The following is a 16,839-nucleotide window of genomic DNA, read 5'->3' as shown; positions in this document are numbered from 1 at the left end:
CGCTTACTTCCCTCTTCTCCTCCTCCAGCTTGGAGATTAAAAAAAACAGCAAGAGAGAAATCATATTGTTGCACATGGGAAAATTGTCCATCCTCATAAACATGTATTAAGTTTGATTTCCCCAGTTCCCCTTCTGTGTAAGCAGTTGGTTGCCCAGGAAATGGGTGGAGCGACTGTGTGATGTAAGAGCATGTGCCCGGGCAGAGCATTAAATCGCTTCTGGAGTCTTCAGATGTCAGAGAAGTCCTTTCTAGAGACAGAGACAGGAGAACTTTTGAGGATCAGATGGAAGAAATGAAGAAACAGTAGGAAGACCCATTCCTCACTGGGTGGGGAAGAGCATCACAGGTGTTAGGACAAGAAAAGCTATTGGGCAAACACTGCCTCTCTGGCCCTGTCAGTTGCCAATGCCCAGGTGCCTGGGTGACTGTGAGCTCAGCCAGGTCCCTCTGGCTTCTTTGGGTCTCTTATCCCCAGCAGAAATAGACAACTGGTCAGTGGGCAGTGGCACTTCCTCTTCCTAGAGACACAATCCTCCTGTATTTCTGCTGTGGGCCCTCCTTCCAGGCCATTCTCTGGATTCATGCTGCTCCTTCTCTCTGCAATCTCTTCTTCTGCTATGTCCTGTGGATGCTCCCCAAACCCCACTGCGTGATCCTGATGGTTTTACTTAGCACTCTCTTCCTACTTGTTCTCTTGTGTCCATCTTATTTCTAAGCATAGCCTTCGAACATCCTTGATTGAATATATACCTATTAATAAAAATTTTTGAGGAATCATCTCCAATATGTGTTTCTAAGCCATATTCAAGAATATGTATGTACTAGAGGCCCAGTGCATGAAATTCATGCACAGGGTGGGGGGGTCCCCTCAGCTCAGCCTGGACCCTCTCCAATCCGGGACCCCCCAGGGGATGTCCGACTGCCTGTTTTGGCCCAGGTATTAGGCCGAAACAGGCAGTCGGACATCCCTCTCACAATCTGGGACTGCTGGCTCCTAACTGTTTGCCTGCCTGCCTGCCTGATCGCTCCTAACTGCCCCCCTGCCAGCCTGATCACCCCTAACCACCTCTGCCTGCCAGCCTGATAGCCCCTAACTGCCCCTCCCCCCCTGCCGGCCTGGTCAACCCATGAGCCGGCTGGTCAGTCATTTGGTCGTCCCTTGCTAACCCCCCTACCAGCCTGGTCACCCCAGGCAGCCTGCTGGTTAGTCATTTGGTCATCCCTTGCTAACCCCCTTGCCGGACTGGTCACCCCATGTAGCCTGCTGTTTGGTTGTTACTGTGAGGGCATTGTGACCAAATTGCATATTATCCTTTTATTAATATAGATGTGTATAAATGTAAATATAAAATATATGAAATATTACAAATAAACATGTAAAATATAAAATATGTAATAAAGTCTATAGATAAGATAAAATATTAAAAAATAAAAATGAAAACATCATTAAAATGAATTTGTTTTCTTCCCACAACTCTGTCTATTCCCTTTGCCAGATCTCAGAGTGCACCTATGCCTTTAGGAGAGCCCTGCTGGACAGGAACTGCACTTGGCCTGAATCCCATCTGCTAGTCATTGCCCTGACCAACTTCCCTCGCCTCCTGACTGGCTCCACCTTAATATGCAGGGCCCGGAGAGACTGATGCTCCAGTTCCCCAGTGTGCAGGGTCAAACTTAGCTCAGAATGTTTAGCTAAAAGCACTGGCTTCCTGGTTTTCCCTAAGTACCAGAAGTCAGGTATCAATACCTGAATAATCTCATAACTTCTGGTTGCTTCTATGATCAAAGAGGAATTTGGTCAAATACCAGCCCATTTAAGAGGAGCAGATCTGGGAATCGGTATGCCTCTCAGTGATAATATAGTGACACACCTAGGGGCAGAAAATCCTTGGGAACTGGTCTCTGAGATACATGAGGATATTGAAAATGAGAAGGAAGTCAGGAAGTTCTATTGCAAATGAGTCATGGGCTCCAGTCAAAGTATATGCAATTATATTCATGTATAGGTCAAAACAAATTATGAAAGGTTTCATCAGTATTTGAGAGTGAAGATTAGAAATGAATTCTAAGTGATGGGAAATACCATTCAAATTACTACCAAATTCCTGAAAATACTGTTTATCTTTATGCTTAGTTTCCTCATCTGTTGATTTGCAAATAATAGATTCATTAGGTCCCTCGTGGTTTCCCTAGATAGTTCAGTGATAATATATTTAGCCAAAGAAAATAGCCATTTGTTAAGCAGTTGAACAGCTGCTAAAGTTTGTTGGAGGACATCTTACAGGGAACAAGCCTTTTGCCACACCCATATGAGCTCATTTTGGCACTATAGACCCAACCTCACCCTGTTAGCAGCTGTCGGGATGGGAAGCACTTCCACTGTTGAGCTGCTGCATTCCCTAATGACATGACTGCCATGCACATTCTGACCTCTCTGAATGTCCCCTGTTGTCCATTTATTCTTGGTTGCCCCATAATCCACAGTATCCCATTTAGGAAAGAACTGGACAGGGTCTCCCTTCCAGTCTTCCCTTCACTTCTTTATCTTGCATACTTCATTAATTTTAGGTATTTGTGTAAGAAGAGGCTTATCCACCATTTCAGTAGGATTAATGTCTTAATACTTTAAAAGCATAACTTTAGGCAGGAAATGGGGAGGCAGTGGTGATAAATTTTTGTTTTGGATAGGGAAATACGTGTATAGTGATGATGCTTCCTGAATTATGGCCTAATTTTTCCGCAGGTATCATGTTTCCCTTAGCAAAAAAAAAAAAAAAAAAAAGTGGTTGGAGATGTTTTTTTGCCTTCATTCTATATTATATTCTCTGGGATTTTTCTGCTTTGCTTCCCTTAATGTTAGAAACTCAACTTCAGGAAAATAATGTACAGAGTTATGCATTTTTTCTTTTGATTGGGCTGAAAAAAATATTACATTTAGGCTCCGAGTTAGTACTTCATTCTAAACCTTGAAAAATGAATTAATAACCAACTTAGTATTTTGGAATCATCTTTTAAACATACAGATATGTTACTCTGATTTTGAATATATCTATATCTATATCTATATCTACATATCTATCTCTCTATATCTATATCTATATCTTTACCTATATCATCTATCTATATCTATTTGTGTTCAACAAATATTTATTGACTGCCTCCTCTCTGTCTGATACTATTCTAGAAGCTGAAGGCAATAGTGGTGAACAAGACAATATGCTTTTCATATGGAGCTTATTGTTAATTTTTGGTAGGGGAAGAATATAAAACATTAATAAATAAATAAATAATATTATTTTAAACATTAAGGCAAAGGGGAAAATAAAGTAGATGTATTCATTATGGTCCCAGCAAGAAACAGAGGGAGCACTTAAATTATGATAATTTGACAACAGTTTAATAAAAGTTCTATTTACAAAGGTATGGGCAGGGGCAGGGTAAGGAGACCTTATAAATGAATGTAGTACTGAGGTTAGTAACAGAGGCAAACCCTGAAATGGAGGAACCAGTTACTCAAAAGCCAGACGAGACCAGTGGAGAGGGCTGCTGTGCAGGAGCTCTGACCTTCAGCGAGGTCTTGGCCAGCTCTTGTCTCTGCAGGAAGGAAACTAGGGAAGTAAGTTGCCAGCCTCATGGCTCCCCATTGGCCTGACCCATTAGAAGTCACATGGTGAGCAGCTGCATGGTGTAATCCGTACATGTCAGTTTTTTAGGGCACAAAGCAGGTGGGAGAAAGGTGGGCTCTGTCAGTCTCAAGGGGCAAGGGAATATCCCGCACCAGAGAGAAATGGAACATTACATGGGGTATACAATGGGTAAGGATCTAAAATGTCATATTGTTTCTGCCATAAGTGTACTTACAGTTTATTTGCAATGATCAAAATTAAGTTTATGAAAAGATAACTAGGAAAATAAAACTGGTTATAGATGATACAAGTGTTATACACCAAAACTCTTACATTTGAGAACAGGAAGCGATTGTTTCTCCTTTGGAAGATGAGGAGACATTTCATGGAGCAAGTGTGATTGAAACTGAACTTAAGGAATGGATAGGCTGTTAGTAGTTGGGAAAGAAGGAGGAAACATTCCAGGACTGTAAAGTGTCCTGGGCCAAAGTGCACAGATGGGACACATTTAGGAACCATTTGGCTGAAGTGGTTGGATGATTCTACAATCCTTCTAGAATCATAGACTTGTACTGAAAAGAAAGCTATGCTCTTCTAAACTCTCACGCAGTGTAAAATCACATCTGTAGGCACTAGTTAGCTTCTTTTCTTCTTCCCTATTTCTCTTTCCCCTCCCTCCTTACCTCGGTGCCTTTCAACAGGCATTTATTGAGCACCCACAGTTGGCATAGTTGGAATGAGCGAACTAATGAGACACTTCACTGAACAAGACCGTGTACCCAGTTAGTCGGGGAGTTTAGTTTCAATCTCATATTCCAGAAGGTCTCTCAGTAATTTTACAAGATTGTAATACTGATAGCTAACACTTACTGAACACTTTTTATATACCCGACACTGTTCTTATTAAAGGAAACTTGGTTTGTCTTATGAAGAATGCATTCAAGACTTAGGAGAAAGGATTACTGAAATGGTCTTTCATGTTTTGGCCCTACAAAGGTATGTTTGACTGTTTAAAAGAAGCACTCATTTGTTGTAGTAGTATGTTGACTGGATAACCTACTGCATATCAAGTGTGCATGAGACTTTAACTTTGCACAAATTATGGAAGAGGAAAATTTTTTTAGTGAGAGACCCATAGAGATTGAGCCTGGGTCCAAAGTGATTTCCTTCTGCTCCACGGGAGCATCTCCTACTTTTGGGATTTCTTTCTGGGATTCCAGGCCTCAGGGCAGCAGGAGACCAGGCAGGTGAAGGTCCCAGGCAGGATGGCAGGAAACTGAGAGAAGCAGCCAGATTGAGGAGGGGCCAACTCGGAGGCTCAGCTCAGGCCGACGTGTCCGGGGGCGCAGTGCTGGCTCTGCTCCAGAGGAGGTGAGAAATCTGACTTGCACGCTGTCCTCAGATGTTTCCTTAGAGGCTTGCTGTGGTTTCTCTTCATTTCCGATGTTGATAAAACAGAATTCATTTGGAAAAAGAGAGCTTCGTGATTCACAATTAGCTCTGTGTGTGTTTAATAAGCTCTTTAGGAATTTCCCTTATAACTTTTAAGTCTTTTCTTTTTAACTTCAGACTAGTTTACAGAAATACGTTATGAGCACGCGGTGCCAGAAGGCGGCGTGGCAGGATTGTCCCTAGGCGGCTGCCGTAGAGTAGTCGGGTGCATTGCCATGGAGACGAGCGAGGCCGGTAGACCTGGCTGCGCGCTGAGCGGACCCTACTTTTCCACGAGGACTATGGCTCCTGCGTGATTGTGGGGCGGGTAACCGGTTTTCCATGGACACAGCCTAGCAGAAAGATGTGGCCTGGCCGCTGACCCACTGGCCTGATGACAGCATCTCCATGTACCTTCCCGGTTGGGTTCCAACAGCCCTCAGTCGGTGGCCTCTCGCGGATCACCGGAAGCCTGTATATCAGCAGTGGGGATGGCCGCCAACAACAAACTTATGCTCTCCAGCAACCACATCACCTAGTCGTCAATGTCCCGGGGGAGGTGGTGAATACCTTGTATGAAGACAGATAGCATGTGTAGGTGCCTGTGGCTGGCACACCCAGGCCACACCTCTGTCACTTCTTTGTCCCCATTGCTGGCCACATGGACGATGTCGGGATGAAGCAGGGCCGCACGCTGCTCCGCTGAGCGGCCAGGGTGAGGCGCTAGGCTGCCCTGTGCCTCGACTACCTCATGAAGTACCTCACCATGTCCCTGCTGGACGCTCACACGTGGACCAAGTCATGTCGGCCTGTCATCCGGCCCAACACTTTCTTTGCTGGATTTTGGGAGCAGCTCATTCACTAAGAGTTCCAGCTGTTTGGCAAGAAAACCGTGCACATGGTCAACTCCCCTGTGGGAATGATCCCAGAATCTATGAGAAGGAGGTTCATTTAGTGATTCTACTGAAAGCCATGCCACCGCCCCTGCATCGGGGTCAGAGGTGCAGATCTGCCGCTGATCCTACACTAAGATCTGGACTTAAACATTCCACTTTTGTGCTACAGAAAAAAACAGGTGATGCCTTTTATCAGAGCAATAAAAAAGGAAGAGTGCGTAGTTTTTAACTTGTAATCCTTCTCTTTAAAGATTAAACTCACTAAATGTAATATGGTAAAGATAAGTTTCCTACCCTGTGAGTGACGGGTCATGGCTACTGGCCAGAGGGGAGAGTAAGTAAGGCAGGTGGTGCCTGAGTCAGATGGACGGGCGCCCAAAGCCAGACTGGAATCCCACAGCCTTCCCCCCAAGGCATGAGTGCCGCAATTCCACCTCGTTCTTTCAAACACAAGAGCCTTAAGCATCGTGGCACCTCCTTGCTTAACAGTAAGTGCCAACCTACTGGATAAGTGACTGTCCAAGGTGCTCTGGGAACCCTAGGGGTTCTGGGCCAATGCCGCTCCCACCTTCAACGACAGGGCCCAGCTCTGGTTTTTTGGATTGGATTTATGCATAAGATAATTTTCAAAGAAAGCATTCCACCATATAACATTTTTTTTGAGTGCTGTTGTACATGATAAGGTCTGAAAGAGCCCTTGGCAACCCCTCACCAGCCTTTGCTGAAAGGTGGAATTAGTTTTCTCTGGGGCACTTGTCTGACATCAGGCCTCTGAGGTTCCTCTCACAGGCCTTGGCTCAGAAGGTTGGAGCTTCAGACCCAAACCTAGCCTTGTCACCTTCTCCCCATCTGATTTTGGACCTCTCAGAGCCTGTTTCCTCATATGTCCATGCAATGACAGCCCTTTTATCACAGGGTTGTCATGAAGATTCAATAGTTCCTTAACATGGTGCCTAGAACTGCTTCGTGTAACCTGTAGTTCTCACCATGAATGATGCTGTGGCTCTGCTGGTCCAAATCAACATGGTCATCCTCATAATGGCATTTCCACATTGTGCATTTCCTTTAATGTTTACAAAGCATACTTCCAAAAAGTCATCATGCGTGGAAAAAAAAAAAAAAAAAAAAAAAAAAAAAAAAAAAAAAAAAAAAAAAAAAGGTTTGAATCCTTTCAGACCCGACCTCAGGACACCTAGACTTCAGAACCTTTTCAGAGTCCCCCCAGTATTTAATCCATGAGTGGGCCCCACCAGTAGGCCCTGAAATCCAGGATTGCTCAAATACCCCAGGAGCCTGAGGAGCTGGCTCAACACCACCTATTCTGATCCAGAAGTTTCCAGGCAAACAATATATGAGACAGACAAAAGCACAACTGCTCTGTGGGCCAAGATCCCAGTGCCAACCAAATGCCCTTTCTCTCTAAAATACCCACCCTCGCTTCCCCAAAGGGCGTGCCCAGGGGTTCAATTTTAGGCTGGGGGGAGAAGGAAAATCACTTGTTCTAGACTGATCTCATTTTACAGTTGAATAAACAGACCCACAAACACCAGGGCTGGGGTGGAAGAGCCCTCCCAAAGCAGCCTTTCTGGAAGAAACCTCGTTGGAAAATTTCTTCTAAAGGATTTTAAAAGAGAAATTTATTTGAATTTTGTTTTCATTTTTAAAAATTTTAAAAAAGCATACCATAAAATTACCTTTTTTGTATATATAGTTCTATGTGTTTTAGCACATTTGTCTAACCACCTCCACAGTCAGGACACAGCAGTTCCATCACCCCAAAAATCTCCCTTTGCTGCCCCTTTTTAGTCAAATATTTACCTCACCCCAGCCTCTGGCAAACACTGATTTCTTCCTATAGATTTACCTTTTCCAGAATGTCACATACATAGACTCATAAAGGATATAACATCTGGAGACTGGCTTCTTCCAGTATGTTGCCTTTTGAGATTCATTCTTTTTACAGTGCTGCTTTTTATATTCATCTGTTGAAGGATATTTGGGTTTCCAGTTTAGGCAATTTTGAAAGAACTACAAACATTTATGTGTATAGGGTTTTATGTGAGCTTAGCTTGTCATTTAGGATATCTACCTAGGAGTGAGATTTTTGCTCAGTCATATGGTAAAGGTTATATTTAACTTTATAAAAAGCTACCAAACTTCCAGAGTGGCTGTATCTTCGATGTTTCACTATGAGATATTCAGTTTCTCTGTTTCCTGGCTGCTATTTGGTACTGTCGATATTTTTTATTTTAGCCATTCTGATAGGTGTGTGGTTTTAATTAGCATTTCTTTAATGGTTAATGATGTTGAGCGTATTTTTGTGTGCCCAGTTGCCGTCCACATACCCTCTGTTAAAAAATGTCTATTCAATTCTTTTGCCCATTTTTAGGTTGGGTTGTTTTCTCACTGTTGAATGTTGACAATTTGTTATATATTCTGGATGCAATGCCTTTGTCAGATATGGATTTGTAAACATTCTCCCCAATTTAGCTTTTTTTTTTCATTCTCTTAAAAGTGTCTTTTGCAGAGCCAAAGTGTTTAATTTTGATGAAGTGCTACTTACCAATTTTTTCTTTTATGGATTGTTATTTTGGTGTCAGACATGTCTAAGAACTCTGCCTACCCCCAGATCACAGGGATTTTCTTTAATGTTTTAAAGTTTGAGAGTTTAAATTTTTCACTTATTTCTGTGATTCTCTTTTATAAGGTGTGAGTTTCATATGGGTCTAATCGTTTCAGTTCCACTTGTTGAAGACTCTCCTTTCTCCACTGACCTGCCTTTGCACCTTTGTGTAGGCCTATTTGGGACTCTTTATTGTTTGACATGTGTTTTTCTCTTTACCAGTAGTACACAATCTTGATTTACTGTAACTCTATAGTAAATCTTAAAATAGGAAAAAAAGAAAGAAATATGTTCTTAGCAAAGGGCAATATATCTTATTTTCCCTGCACAATGTATATGAATTATAGATGGGTCTCCTACGAAAGTTTTTCCTCAGGAACTATTAACATTCTTAGGTAGAGTTTTAGTGCTAGTCTTAATTAAATTTGTTCATTAAATGTATCTCAGACACCATCATAATACTGAAATTGAAGTAATCAATGGGCAGAACATGAGATATTAATGTGACTTGAAAATAATCTAGCTGAATGTATTTCACACATGAAAGAACTGTTTTAAATTTGCATTTTTACCACAAATACTTGGAATACAGGTATTGGAGAAGTTCATCTTAAGGTGATACTACTTTAACTTTCTCATTTTTTAACTTGCTTTCCACGGTTAATTCCATATCAATTACATATGGAGATGAAAGATACTGTGAGCTGAATCTGAAGGGCTGTCCATGACATGGGTGGTCCGAGGGTGAGAGATGGACTGGAGTAGGTGGGAAGCACAACAGCAGGGCTCTAGCTTTTTGAAGGAGATGGGGGAGGGAAGCGGTCAGGAATGAGGAGAAAAGGCAGGATATAGTCCTGGGAATGCGTGGAGACAGGTTTTGCCCAGTCCCACCGCTGGAAAGTGATTCCCCTGTGACTGCTACTGTGGAGCTTGCAATGAAGCAGGCTTTGCAAGCACTGCTACTGCAGCCTTCTTCAGATCCTGGAGAAAGGGAGCACTTACAAAAGACCAGGGGAGAGAGACTCAAGTTTGTGTGGAGGATCTCAGTGACGTAGCCGGGGATTCTCAGAGTGTGTGTTCTTAGCCTCTGATGGCAAGCTACCAGCACTTTTTTCCTGTGGTGGATCTCATGACATGCTCTAAAGCATGTGGAAGGGCAGAACATCTCTGGGTCCTTTAAGTTCCTAACTACTTGTCAACAAGAAAGAGAGAAAGATTTCCTAAGGATATTCAGTTTAGAGTGGCTGCTTGGACGAGTCTGTGCTAGAGTCATTTGTAGTTTAGTTACCACATAACCTCTGCTCCACCACACACCTGCAAAGCCTCTGAGTGTTTGCTCTTGGTGAAATAGATTGGGGTTGACAAAAAAAAAAAAAAAAAGAAGAAGAAGAAGAAGAAGAAGAAGAAGAAGAAGAAGAAGAAGAAGAAAACATAGTAGCTTTTTTGCAGTGAACTAACAGAGATCAGATATGAACTGTTGTTGAACCAGGAATTAAGTAGATATGACTCAGCCTCTTAAAGTCAGATCTGTAATAAATGAGCAAGCTCCCCTGAGGGAAAGGGGGAAGGAGAAAAAGAGCCCTCAACTCCAAGCAAAAGACCATGCGGGCCCAGAATTTGGGCATTGGAGTGTGTATCCTGTCCTCAATCACATTGTCATAAAGGGGATTTCTGGGATTACATATTCCCTGGCTCATGGCAGTACCCAATATATGTGGGACAGTGTCAGGACTGCCAAGGACTTTGGGTGCTTGGGCACCTCCATGTTTCTGGTGTGTTTGGTATCCAGCTGCACTCATGAGGAAAAGGATTAGGGGAGCTGGCATCTTTCTTCTCTGGTGAGAGATGCAGACCCCAGAAGAGGGGAAGATTGGAACCTGATGCTGACTGCTTCCTTTCCAAGACAGACACTCAGATCCTAGTTCCAAAATTTGTCAGAAGAAACTTTGGGGTATGCAGTCATGTGCAGTCGGGAAATTGGTAATGTCACCCAACACAATAGCCAAAGAAGAAAGGAAGGTGGGATCTGTGCTGCAAGTCAGAAGAGATTCACTTGCCACAAGCAAATATAACACATGATCCCTTGGAGAGAAAGCTATGTAATAGATTTGTCAGGATTTCAGAAAGTTTTCTTGCAGTGAGATGTAATGAGATCAAGGCATTTAGTCATTAACATTCCTGTGTGGTGTTGACTCTCACAAGGAAAACATTAGGGCTATCATTTGCTCTTCTGGCCACTCAGAGTAATCCTCCCATCATAAACAACTATAAAACCAGATAGAATATACGAGACAACTGTTTTCAGGTGTTATATGATAGGCAGAGTAGGACAGATTCTTGAGCAAAGAGAAACACACGAGATGAACCCCTCGTTTGCCCTGCCCTTTGGGTTCAGGGCACTTCTCTCATTGTGGAGAACTGAGGAGGAGCCCGAGAGAAGCGGTGAAATTGCCGAACTGAGAGGCAGTGATTGGGTCTAGGGGGCTGCTAAAACTTTGTGGGCAGAGCACTAGAAGAGATGGATTTGCTCAGAGGGGACCCAAAAACCTGTGTGGATGCTTACCCTAGGTCTGTGGCCTGGGCCTGGGCTGTGCACATGCAGGCCAAGACTGTGAAGGGTAGCAGTAAGTAGTTGTTGTGAGGATGAGAGGTGACACAGAAAAACCCGAGTTTATCCAGTGCTAAGAGATACTGGAGTTGCATTGCAGATGTGGGGAGACCTCGCTGAACAACTTGGATATTCTTTTGAAATCACAGAAAGGTTGTACCCTAGGAATAAGAACCATGGGCTCAAGTAAGGGCCACACCCTAAAAACAAAAATGCCAACTCCTTAAAGGAAGACAGCAAAAATCACGGTCTTTACAGTGTGTCACACACAATACCCAGTGTACAATAAACATTTTCCAAACATGTGAAGAGGCAGGAAAATGTGACTCAGAGAAGTAGACCTCAATATGACCAGACGTTAGATTTTGTAGACAAGGATTTTAAAATAGCTATTATAAATATGTTCAAGGACTTTAAAAAAAAGGATGGTTTGAATGAAGGAACATATGGGGATGTCAGCAAAAAAAAAGTAACTATAAAAATGATCTAAATGGAAACTCTAGAAATAGAAAGGACAATATCTGAAATAAAAACTCCAATATGAAGAATGGAAAGAAAAATGATTTTTAAAAATCGGACAGAGCCTTAGTGATGTCTGGGACAATATACAGGGTAGGGCAAAAGTAGCTTTACAGTTGTTCGGTTGGAAAATAATACAATTAATAAATAATAATATAAGAATAAACTCTGTGTTTTGTGTACTCACAACTATAAACCTACTTTTGCCCCACCATGTAATTTATTATTCACATAATTGGAGTCCCTGGGGAGAAGAAAGTAAATGGGGCAATACAAAATATATATAGTTGAAGAAATAGGTCTAAAATTTTTCCAGATTCAGAGAAAAACATCAATTTACATATCTAAGAACATTAGTAAATCCCAAATAGGATAAATGAAAAATGAAATACACTTAGATATATCATAATTTAACTGCCAAAAATTAAAGATAAGGAGAATATCATGAAAGTGGCCAGAGGCAGGAGGGGAAGAAACATATATAACAAGGAACAACATTTAAAAGCTAAACTATATCGATAATAAGCATAAGAAAGTTGGTGTGGCTTTGTCTTTTCAGATGCAGACAAAAACTATTACCACAGATCAAGGAGGACATTTCATAATGACAAAAGGACAATTAACCATCTATAATAATAAAAGCATAATATAATAAAAGTGTAATATGCTAATTAGACTGGACAGCCGAACAACCTTCCGGATGTCCTTCCAGACGAAGCCAGGGCTGCGAGGGCCAAGGCAAGCTACTGCGGCTATGAGCTGTGAGGGCCGAGTCCCTTCACGAATTTCGTGCATCAGGCCTCTGGTGAAGATATAATGATCCTAAATGTGAACCCATCTAATAGAATTGCAAAATCTGACAGAACTAAAGGGAGAAATAATAAAATACACGTTGGAGATTTTAACAGCCCTTCTGAGTAATTGATAGATTAAGTAGATTTAAAGCATACAGAGTTTTAAATTTTTTAAATTTAATTTGTGCCATCACCATTTATCCCCCCCATACCCTCTTCCACCTCCACCCAACCCTTTTTCCTCACAATCACCACACTGTTGTCTGTGTCCATGAGTTCTTTCGTTCTTTTCTTTTTATTCAACCTCTCCACCCTCCACAACACCTTCTCCACCAGAGCTGTCTGCCTGCTCTCTATTAGTTTGTCTCTATTTTGCTTGTTAGTTCAGTTTGTAAAGTATATAGATTTAAACAACTCTCTTCTCCACTTGGCAGTTATAGAACCCTATTTCCAACAGTTGCAAAACACATATTGTTTTCAAGTACACATGGAATGTTCAACATCATAGATAATATGTTGGGCCATAAAAAAGCATCAATACATTTAAGAGGCTAGAGACCATGTTCTCTGATAACAGTGAAATTAAGTTAGAAATCAATAACAATAGAATTTCTAAGAAAGGAACTCAAATATTTGAACATTAAGTAATACTCTTCTAAATAATCTATAGGTCCATGAAAAAATTGAAAAGGAAATTAGAAAATATTTTTAACTAAATGATAATAAAATATAGCATTAAAATTTGTAGAGTGCAGTTAAAGCAGTTATTAGAGGAAAATTTATTGCTATCATAAAAGAAGAAAGTGCAAGATAGAGCAAAGTAGTAAATAGGAGAATTCCATAAAGTAGAACATATATATTAGAGAAAATTACCATATGAAAGTTTCTTTGAAAAAATTAATAAATTGACTAGCTCCTAACAAGAATAATCAAGAAAAAGAGAAAAAAAATGAATTATCAATAATAAGAAATCAAATGAGGATATTATGGCAAGTTCTATATATGTAAAAAGATTGTTTTGCAAAACTTCATGTCAATAAATTTCATAGCTTCTATAAAAAGGACAAATAACCAACTTCACAAAACTGACAAAGAGAAGTGAAAAATCTTAGTAGCTCTAGATCTACTCAAGAAATAGAATTTGTAATAACTACCTACTCCTGTCCCTCAAAATGAAAAAGATCCAGGCTCAGACAGTGTTATGAGTGAAGTCCATTGGACATATAAGAAATTAATGCCAATTACAAATAAACTAAAAAAATAGAGGGTGAGGGAATATTTTACAACTCATGCTATAAATCCAGGATAATCCTGACATTAAAACCTAATAAGTAAACAAAGTTATAATGAGTATATTTTATAAACATAGATTTAAAAATCTTCAACAAAACAGAAAATTAAATCTGATAATAGGTTGCTCAGCATTTGAAAATCAATGTAAATTATCCACATTAACAAAATAATTTCAATAATTACAGAAAACATGTTTGACAAATTCAAAACATATTCCAGATTAATAAAATAAGCACAACTGCTGGCAACAAAATGGAAACAGGGCTTTGTAAAAGGCATCTACAGAAAGTTATAGCTAACTTCATACCTAATGAGAGACTGGACGCTTTTCTTCTAAGATAAGGAAAAAGGCAAGAATGCTTATTTTCACCACTTCTATTGAATAGTGTACTATGAAGGTCTTTACCAGAGCAGTAAAGCAAGAAAAACACACACAAAAGATTGGGAAGAATGAAGTAAAACAGTTTTTATTCATAGGTTACATGATTGTTTGTGTAGAAAACCCTAATAAATGTATAATTATTTATTAGTATGTGAATTTATCAAGATCCCAGGACACAAAGTTTATATACAAAGAGCAATTATTTCTATATATTTGCAATAAAAATAGTAAATTCAATTTTTAAAATTCAATTTTAAAATATTATAAAAAATAATATACTTAGGAAGAACTATAATGAATGATGTGTAGGACCTTGAAAAACAAAACTTTTCAGAGAGGAAAAAAAGATCTAAATTAATAGATATGTAATGTCATAGACTAATATAGTTAACTAGAGGTCCAGTGCATGAATTCATGCATGGGTGGGGTCAGGCCGCCTGCCCCGATGAGGGCCAGTAGGAGCTGGGCTAGTGGGGGAAGGGGCCATGAGTGGTTGGCCGGCTGGCCCTGTCTCCGATCAGAATGGAGAGGGTTGATCGGGGGATGGCTCGGCTGCGGGGAGGGGCTGCGGGTGGTTGCGGGGGTCGCCGATCGGGGCCCTGATTGGGCTGGTTGGCCTCAGCAGTGCACGTCATAGCAACCGGTTGTTCCGGTTGTTCCGTCGTCCTGGTCAATTGGCTTTTATATATATAGATACTTTTATAATGTCCCTTCTTCACAAATTGATCTATAGTTTTATCAGAGTCCCAATCAAGATTCCAACAAGCTCATTTGATAAAATCTGCAACTTGATTTTGTATGGTAATATATAGGATCTGGAATAGTCAAACATCTATATATATAAATATATAAAAGCCTAAGCGACCGGCTGGCTGTCCAGTAGCTATGACACACAATGACCACTAGGGGGCAGATGCTCAATGTACAGGCATGGAAACATGGAACAGACTGATGAATCTCAGAGGGAAGGGAGGAGGAGGGAGGGCAGGAAGAGATTAACCAAAGATCTTATATGCATACTAGAGGCCCAGTGCACAGATTCGTGCACTGATCGGGTTCCTTGGCCTGGCCTGCGGGAATCAGGCCAAAACTAGCTCTCCAACATCCCCTGAGGGGTCCCGGATTGTGAGAGGGCACAGGCCAGGCCGAGGGACCCCATCAGTCCCTGTAGTTTTTAGATAAAAACAATTGAGAGACTTGTTCTAACTGATTCATGACTTTGTATAAAGCTATAGTAATCAAGAAAGTGTAGTATTGGCATAAAGACAAAGAAATAAATCAGTGGAAGAAAATTTCAGTACAGAAAGAGATCCTCATAATTGATTTTTGACAAAGGTGTCAGGGCAATTCAATGGTGAAAAGAAAGTGGTTCCAGTAAATCATTGTGGAATAATTGTATATTTGTAAGGGGAAAAACTTGACTACAATCTCACACCATACATAAATATTAATTTGAAATTACTTATAGACTGAAATGTAAAAGTGAAAATTTTCAAACTTCTAGAAGAAAACAGGAAAATATCTTTGTACACTTGAGATAGGAAAAATTTCTTAGAGGATACAAAAAAAAGCCCAAACCATAAAAGAAAAAAAAAAAAACTGGTAGAATTGAACTTCACAAAAAATTAAAAGTTTTGTTCATCAAACAACACCCTTAAGAAAATGAAAAGGTAAAATGCATATTGGGAGAGTATATTTGCTATTTGTTATCTATAATAATAAAAGCATAATATGCTAGTTAGACCGGACAGCCAAACGACCTTCCAGATGTCATTCCAGATGTACTTCCAGATGAAGCCGTGGCAGTGGGGGCTGAGGCAGAGGAGGTTAGGAGCGATCAGGCAGGCAGGTGAGTGGTTAGGGGTGATCAGGCAGGCAGGCAAGTGGTAGGGGCTAACAGGCAGTCAGGCAGAGTAGTTAGGAGCAATCGGGCAGGCAGGTGAGTGGTTAAGGGAGATCAGGCAGGCAGGCGAGCAGTTAGGGGCGAGGAGACAGACAAGCAGAGTGGTTAGGGGCGATCAGACAGGCAGGCAAGCAGTTAGGAGCTAGCAGTCCCGGATTGTGAGAGGGATGTCCAGCAGTCACCAGCAGTCAAACAGCAGTCAAACATCCCCGAGGGGTCCCGGATTTGCGAGAGGGTACAGGTTGGGCTGAGGGACCCCTCTCCCCCCATGCACAAATTTCATGCACTGGGCCTCTAGTAATCTGCCTATATAATAAAGAGGTAATTATGCAAATTGACCCTCATGCCCTTGTACAAGATGGCCACCCCCATGTGGTCAAAGATGGCCGCCACAAGATTGCTGGCAGGGGAGGGTAGTTGTGGGCAACCAGGCCAGCAGGGGAGGGCAGTTGGGGGCAACCAGGCCAGCAGAGGAGGGCAGTTAGGGGTGACCAGGCCTGAAGGGGAGGGCAGTTGGGGGCAACCAGGCTGGCAGGGGAGGGCAGTTGGGGGCGAATGGGCTGGCAGGGGAGGGCAGTTGGGGGCAATTGGGCCAGCAGGTGAGCAGTTAGGCATCAATCAGGCTGGCAGGGGAGTGGTTAGGGGGTGATCAGGCTGGCAGGAAGGTGAGTGGTTGGGAGGCAGCATTTCCGGATTGTGAAAGGGATGTCCAACTGCCAGTTTAGGCCCAGCCTAAACCGGCTGTCGGACATTTCTCAAGGA

The 16,839-nt window shown here is 41.6% G+C and overlaps 1 protein-coding gene and 1 pseudogene across 2 annotated transcripts in view; both read left to right on the top strand.

Annotated features, from left to right (window-relative positions):
• The window catches only part of DCHS2 (dachsous cadherin-related 2), a 200,001-nt gene that overhangs the window by 67,225 nt on the left and 115,937 nt on the right, over window positions 1-16,839 (top strand). The window lies entirely within an intron of this gene.
• On the top strand, window positions 5,454-6,184 carry LOC308250576 (dual specificity protein phosphatase 18-like; annotated as a pseudogene). The gene has a single exon. The product of its transcript is annotated as a dual specificity protein phosphatase 18-like (transcript).

Source organism: Plecotus auritus, assembly GCF_963455305.1.
Source record: "Plecotus auritus genome assembly, chromosome: 6".
Lineage (NCBI taxonomy): Eukaryota > Metazoa > Chordata > Mammalia > Chiroptera > Vespertilionidae > Plecotus > Plecotus auritus.
The sequence above is the reverse complement of the archived record's forward strand: the minus strand, read 5'-3'. Positions and strand labels throughout refer to the sequence as shown.